This window comes from Dioscorea cayenensis, chromosome 10 (assembly GCF_009730915.1).
Source record: "Dioscorea cayenensis subsp. rotundata cultivar TDr96_F1 chromosome 10, TDr96_F1_v2_PseudoChromosome.rev07_lg8_w22 25.fasta, whole genome shotgun sequence".
Classification (NCBI taxonomy): Eukaryota; Viridiplantae; Streptophyta; class Magnoliopsida; order Dioscoreales; family Dioscoreaceae; genus Dioscorea; species Dioscorea cayenensis.
In genome coordinates, this window is record NC_052480.1 from 10,378,701 (window position 1) to 10,385,860 (window position 7,160).

Sequence of the window (7,160 nt, forward strand, 5' to 3'; positions counted from 1 at the left end):
TAGCCTTTATTTCACCAATTTTTTCAATTTAATTTATTTTGTAATTTCTTTGATGTTTCTTTTAATTTATATTTTTAATTATTAAAGCAAGAGATAATTCACGGAATATATTTTTAAATTAAAAAAATCTTGGTTTTGAGAAAATTTCTATTTTAAGGTCGAATATGTTGTTCAACCCATTTGAATAGAATTTTTCGAAATCATTTAGGATGAATGACATGTAGTATTAAATATTTAAAATATTTATAATTTTTTAATTTGAAATTAGCATCCGTCCCTTTTGTTTCTAGTTTTACCATTGCATATAATATAAAAATATTTTTTTATTTATTAATTTCTCTCAAATTTGTTTTAAACAAAAAACTTTAAAATCCCAAAAGCCCTCTTATTTTTTTTATGCCCTGTGAGTGAATTTTTAAATAAATTAATGATTTTACTTTTGTCAAATAAAGAAGAATTAATACTGTTTTTAATTTTTTTTTTATTAATTAAAAAAATTATGTATTTTTAAAACCAAAAAAAAAAAAAATCTTGTGGTTGTTTCATAAATATGTGAAACCATAAGTTTTTTTAAAGCTTTTTTTAAAAAATAATTATGTGTACATAAAATTGCACAATAGAAATTAGGAGTGACCTCATTTCTTAGGTACTTTTGTTCAGTGGTTCAGGGGAACATTTGAGGACGAAGTCACTGTCAGCCATGCAATGAACCTACGCAAAACTGTATCATTTTAGTTCATAAATGTTCTCGAATGGGAATTTTGAACTTTGACCTTCTTTTTGTTTCTACAAATACAGCACAAATGAAATTATACTTTTTCAAAATAAAATTTATAAAGTAGTAGAAATTGGTTTTGAATAGTCAATAAAGAATTATGAGTGGCTACATCAAGATAATCATTCCACATTTTGCTTGTATGTGAAGGAAGCTACATGGATTGATTGATTGAGAGCATAAGTGGGGAGCTCTTCCAAGGAAGTCTATTTTAAATGGAACATCTTGCTTCACAATGTTTCATATGGCTGAAGTGGCCGCTCAAGGAAAAGGGATCTAAAAACCTGTCACTTTAGATGCCATAATTTTGAGGATGGGAAAATTTACAAAAAAAAAAATTGTGACTACACATATCTTCCAAAAAATCGAGTTTGTTTTGTTTCTCATTTTGAGGGTATATGGCTAAAAACACCATTAGCCGTGTTTATGTTTTTTTATTTTATAAAAACAAAATTGTCAATTCATTTAAACATCTACCCGTGATATAAAAAATAAATAATATTAGAATATAATTTTATTTGATTTTTGAAATTTTAGGATTTTTGTAGTAAAATTTTGTGAGAGATTAATAGATAGGAAAAAAAGTTTTTATACCATATAAACCGGTTTTTAAATAAATTGATGATTTTGCTTATATGAAATAAAATAGAGTTAACACCGTTAATGATTTTTTTTTTTTAATTTGAAAAACCACACATCTTTAAAACGAAAAAAAAACTCAATTTTTACTTCATAAATATATGAAACCACAAGTTTTTTTTAGTTTCTTATTATTAATTAAAAAATAAAAAATTTTAATAATAATTTTAAACTAATATTTTAAATTTTATAATTATAAATTAAAATATTTAATGTAATGCTTAATTTTTTGGTCTTTAAAAGTATTTTAAGACCTATAGCCTCCTTCTAACCTAGTCCTGTGTGAGGATCTAGAGAGCCTTTGAAAGGGGCAGACTCTCAGGGAGTGTCTGCCACATGAACCAACATTTGTTAATAATTTAATGTTTAATTAATTTCATACATTTTAATAATTAATATCTTTAATGATCTATTTCAAAAACAATGCATTACTCGCATTCAATTTTTCACTTACAAATAAATATTTTTAAAATTATTTATATTGTTATTCTTTTTTGTCTTTATTTCTTAGTCTTTGCTTGTAAATTTAAAATATATTTATTTATCATGATGACGATTTTTATTATCTGGCAAAAAGATTAACAGATATCTCATATAGAACTTAGTTTATTTTGAATAAATTAGAAGCTCTATTTTAAAATTTGGAATGATTTTATTATTTTTAATATTTTTGGTTAAATATTTATTAAATTTTTACCGATTTACTTCCTCTATTCAAATTTATTTGTCTTGAATAACTTATGCAAAAGGGTCTATTATTTCACAAACAAATCCTCCAACATGTATATATAAAAGTTATATAAAGGCTATTTCATCAAGAATACGCATGAAAAACACTTTGAATATCTCACATATTAATAAAATTAGTTGATTTAAAAAATTTTATAAATATTTTAGTGGATTAGAAACAATTCACTATTTTGGATCTTTGTAAGAGTTCTATGTGAGGAATATCTTTTGTTTTCCTCTCCCGATTTGTATAGATATTATATTTTATTGGAAGAAACAATAAATTTGGGGTATGATAAATACATGCATTGAATTATAAAACATTTACTTGGAGAAAATAATAAATAAGTGTTGGAAATATTAAAAAAATCAAAAAATAATAAATTGGTGTTGGGAATAGTAAGAAATTGGAGGAATGCCAAATAGTCGTGGGAAATAGTCAAAACTTGGTGAAATAATAATTGTCTGTAATAAATAATTATGGGTACATAGTACTTTTCTCTGGGATGTCTATTTTAACTAATTGGCATGAATTAAAAAATTTGATTAAAGTTAGTTGATAAATTAAAATTTATAAAACAAAATTATATTAAATTTTCAAAATTAATCTTATTTAAAATATGATTTTATTAATTTTTTTTAATATGCAAGTAAAAAAGACCAAATAAAACCTCTAAAATGAGGCAAATAAAAAAGATCGGAGGGAGTACAAAGTATACATAATTGAACAATTATGTCAAAGTTAAATTTAGGGCATACTATAATGTTGTTCGGAAACAAAAAAAAAAAAGCTAATATATGACAAAACAATCATAGATGAATCCTTGATAAGAAAAAAATTCACTAAAACAAATACTCCCTCTATTCTAAAATATTAGTTATTTTATCATTTTGCATAAGAATTAAGGATAATAATAATTTTTTATAACTTTAGAATAAAAATGAACTAAAAGACTAAACTGCCTCTTTGTTAGGAGTCTTCACACAACATTTATGATTGAATATTACTCTTTTAATTAAATTGTTTTTTTTTAACTATTATTGTCTCTTATCGTTTTCAAAACATTTTACATGTTTTACCAGAGAGATTTCAATTTAAAATTGCGAGAATCTATAATTTTTCAACATACAAAATTCTTTCCCATCAAGATTTAATTTAAAATTATGAATATTTATAATTTTCACCAAAAAATTATTCTATAAAACAAAGAACTAGTGCATTATAAGGCCAAGTTATTATCAATTGGTTTTACCTGAAATAGATTTAGAAATGGATATAGCACGATCTTATATTGATAAGGGAGATAGGCGATAAGCACAAGCATAAATTCATTTACCAGATATTAACATTGATATTACTGCTATTATCGATCTCACTTTCAGTCTAACTTCCTCAATATTTGAGATAATTTCATGAGATCATTTATCATTGGACTTAAACAGCACACCACGTGAAGAAACTATAGAAGATTAAAAGCTTGTAGGTTTAAACTTGAACGGTGAGCCATGTGCACTTGTCGCAATAGATGCAATTTTGGAAATAAGATTGAATTAGGAAACAAATTAACCTAGATACAAACTCAGATATTGGTGTGTGTATATATATATATATATAAGATAAAAAAAAAGTATCATTAATGCATAAATCAACTTGTTATAAAATAAAAATAGAGTGTTTGCTTTATTTAAATTAAAACTGAAATCGTTTTAATCTTATTTGTGTAACTTGGGAAAATGAAATAGCTTTAATCTCATTTATATAATTTGAAACAATTGAAAAAATAAGTACAATTGAAAAAAAAATCTTACTAGAAAGTTGGTGATGCAAGCATCTAAAACAACACATAAAGAAAAAAAGAAAAATGAGATCGCTAGAAAATTAGAAAAAAAAATATAGATTAACCAATAAATTCTAAGCATTACATAGACTAATAAGTATTTAATTTTAAGTTTTAAGATTTTTTGTCAAAACATTTTATTGTTTTGTTTGTTTTTCCAAAGGTTTAAAAGTATTTGTCAAAATTATTTGATCAAGGGAATGGTCAAATTTTTATCTTAAAAAATTAAATAATTGAGAGAAATTTTTTCTTTTTTTAAATGACTAGGGCTTCTTGATCGAGACATTTAATGTGTGATTAATGACAATACTCACTAATTCCTTTCTTTTTTCTGTGAGTTAATATTATGGAGTTCTACAATCTGAAGGTTTTGGCATGGATAACTACTTAACAAATTAAACATAATAAGGAGAAATTGTATTGTGAATCTAATTTGTCGGACTGAACCTCTTATCACTTGGAACAAAGTATTAAATATCTTATAGATAAGGAGAATTAAAGAGCCTTGGAGTTGATCAGAATCTTTAGTGATGCCTCACTCCCTAAATGGTTGTGGAGACTCTTCACAATTATGAGGATTAATTTTCTCAACTAATAGATCCTTATAAGCAAATACTTAAAGGGTGTTCTACCAATTAGAAATTAACTTATCTTCCTTAATGCTAGAATCATATTTGTTTTAAGAATACGCTACTAATTATTTTGATTAGATTCACAATCTAAATTAATAGCCCTTGCTCTGGATTTTGTCCTTGGCAAAGTCATGAATATCCATTGCAATACGTTTGATTGAGACTTCATCTTAAATAGAGAGCTTATCTAGAAGTTACAAATTAGTGATGTATGCCACATTCTTCTCAAGCCTCCATTTGCAGCTTTGCATAGATCCCCAATAGCTACTTCTTAATTATTAGTTTCTACAAATATTTATTACATGATGGAGTGAAATCTAAACTTCTGAATGTACACTTATATGCCATTCAGAAGCTAATATGCACTTTAAATAATTCGATTGCATGTATACTAATGAAACCCTGAAATTATAGTTATACCTTTAAAAAAAATTAAGTTATGCCTTGACCCTAAAATCTTTTATTTGTTTTGGAATCATATCTTTCTAGGAGTATTTGTTTAAATCTAAAGCTAAACTAACTAAGCTCTTGAAGTGCGGGTCAGAGTGCTGTTTGAACTTGCAGCTCCTCTCTGTTTCTGCTTCATCTTCCTCTTCCCTCTTTTGCTATGGCGAGTGGGGGGCCAGCTCCCTCGCCTGAACCCCTACGCCCCTCTCCTCCTTCTTGGGCTCAAATCGCCTCCAATCACACTAAAACTCAAGAAACCTCCCCTCTCCACAATCCTGCAGTCCTTAACAAACTCAAAGAAACTACCACCGATTTCGTTAAGCTTGATAGCGACACTCTAAATCGTGCCCGCCTGAGATTCCAACACTCACTCTTCGGCAAATTCTTCGGAAAGCCCCCATTATTTGAACAAGTGAAGTCAATACTCCTGAAGATATGGGAAAGCTTTGGAGAAATCCTGATTTCTGACCTTCCTAATGGTTTTATTCTTATACGTTGTTCTAATGAGTCTGTGATGCAGCGACTTATCTCTGAAGGACCTTGGACCATTATTGGCATCATTCTTCAGTTGTCTCCCTGGCGACCGTATTTTGAACCAACGTTCACAAAGCTCACTACGGCTGCAATATGGATCCAACTTCATAATCTTCCCATAGAGTTCTGGAGTGGAGATACTTTAGAAACCATTACTGGTCAATTAGGTAATCTTCTGAAAATAGATGAGCTTACTCTTTCTCTAACCTGTACCAACTATGCCAGGATCTGCATCGAACTCGATCTTTCTAAACCGCTTTGCAAAGGCTTCTGGCTTGGAGATGACTTTCATCGGGTCTTCATCGTTGTCTTGTATGAACGTCTTCCAACATTCTGTTATTCTTGTGGAGTGATAGGGCATGGGTCTAATTCTTGCAACCGCGTTCCAACAACCAGGAAGGCTAATGTCTATCAGCCCCCTCGCCAGCAGCGCAGGATGGAGGTTAGGCAGGAGCCGTCTCCCTTGGCTGTCGGAACCGGTGCAAGTGATGTTGTCCCCTTCCCTACTCCTAGCGAAATCAATGACCCGTCGTCTTCCTCTATCCCAGAACCTGAATCGGATTTCGGACCGTGGTTGCTCGTCTCTCGCCGGTGTGGCCTTTCCCGTTCTCGCGGTGGCAGTGTTCGCACTCCCAGTGCGGTTGCGGGATCGGCAGCCGACCCGAGAAGCGACGAGCGGTCATCCCGAGGCAACGCTGGTCTGAGCTTACGTGATGGTCTCAGGGGAGGCGCTAGTGGGCGGCGTCACTCTCTCCCTGTCACTTCGCACGATTCCCCGTGTCTGCAACTCTCTGTTCATTCTGACTTAGCTGTTGGGCCCGTTCCTCCCGTTGCACTTCCTTTTGAACCTGGGAACTCGGTTTCGCTCCATTCCAATGTCCCTAGGAACTCCACTAAGCTCACTGAAACGTCCTCTCAAGTCCCTTCTCATGCACTGTTGGAGACCATCCCTCCTCCCACTCAACCTATACAACCCAATCCCAAGACAAATGGATAGAGGAACCGTAGGCATCGCTCCCCTCCCCCTGTCCTTTTGACATCTATTACTGAAGACCCTTCTACTTATTCGACAAACCCTAATCCTGATCATTCTAACCTTGTTGATCGGGTCTCTGCTGCCCTTGAAGACGGTTCTATGGAGGAAGATAGTGAATCAGATTCTGATGCTTCAGATGAATCGAATGCCCTGATGTCTGAAGAAGATGAGCCTGACGATCTCATGACTCTGGACCAGTACCAGGAGGAAGCCCGGCGTGGTACTCTTATTCGAAAAGGTTCTCTCCTAGATGTGGATTCCCAGAAGAAGGGAAGGTTGGAACTGGGTGATTCCAGTCTTTCCTGAATCTGTTCCTAATTTGTATCCTTTTTCAGGGAGTTTTTTCTTTACAATCTACTTTGTTTATGATGAGTGCAAAAAAGATTTGCTGTTGGAACTGCAGAGGTCTCTCTTCCCGGGAAACCCTTGCCCGCACCCTCCGTCTTATTCGTCAAAAAGATATTGCTATTCTCTGTTTAGTGGAAACCAGAGCTAACTTTGAGCGTGTTGGTAAGTTCAGTTCTAAACTC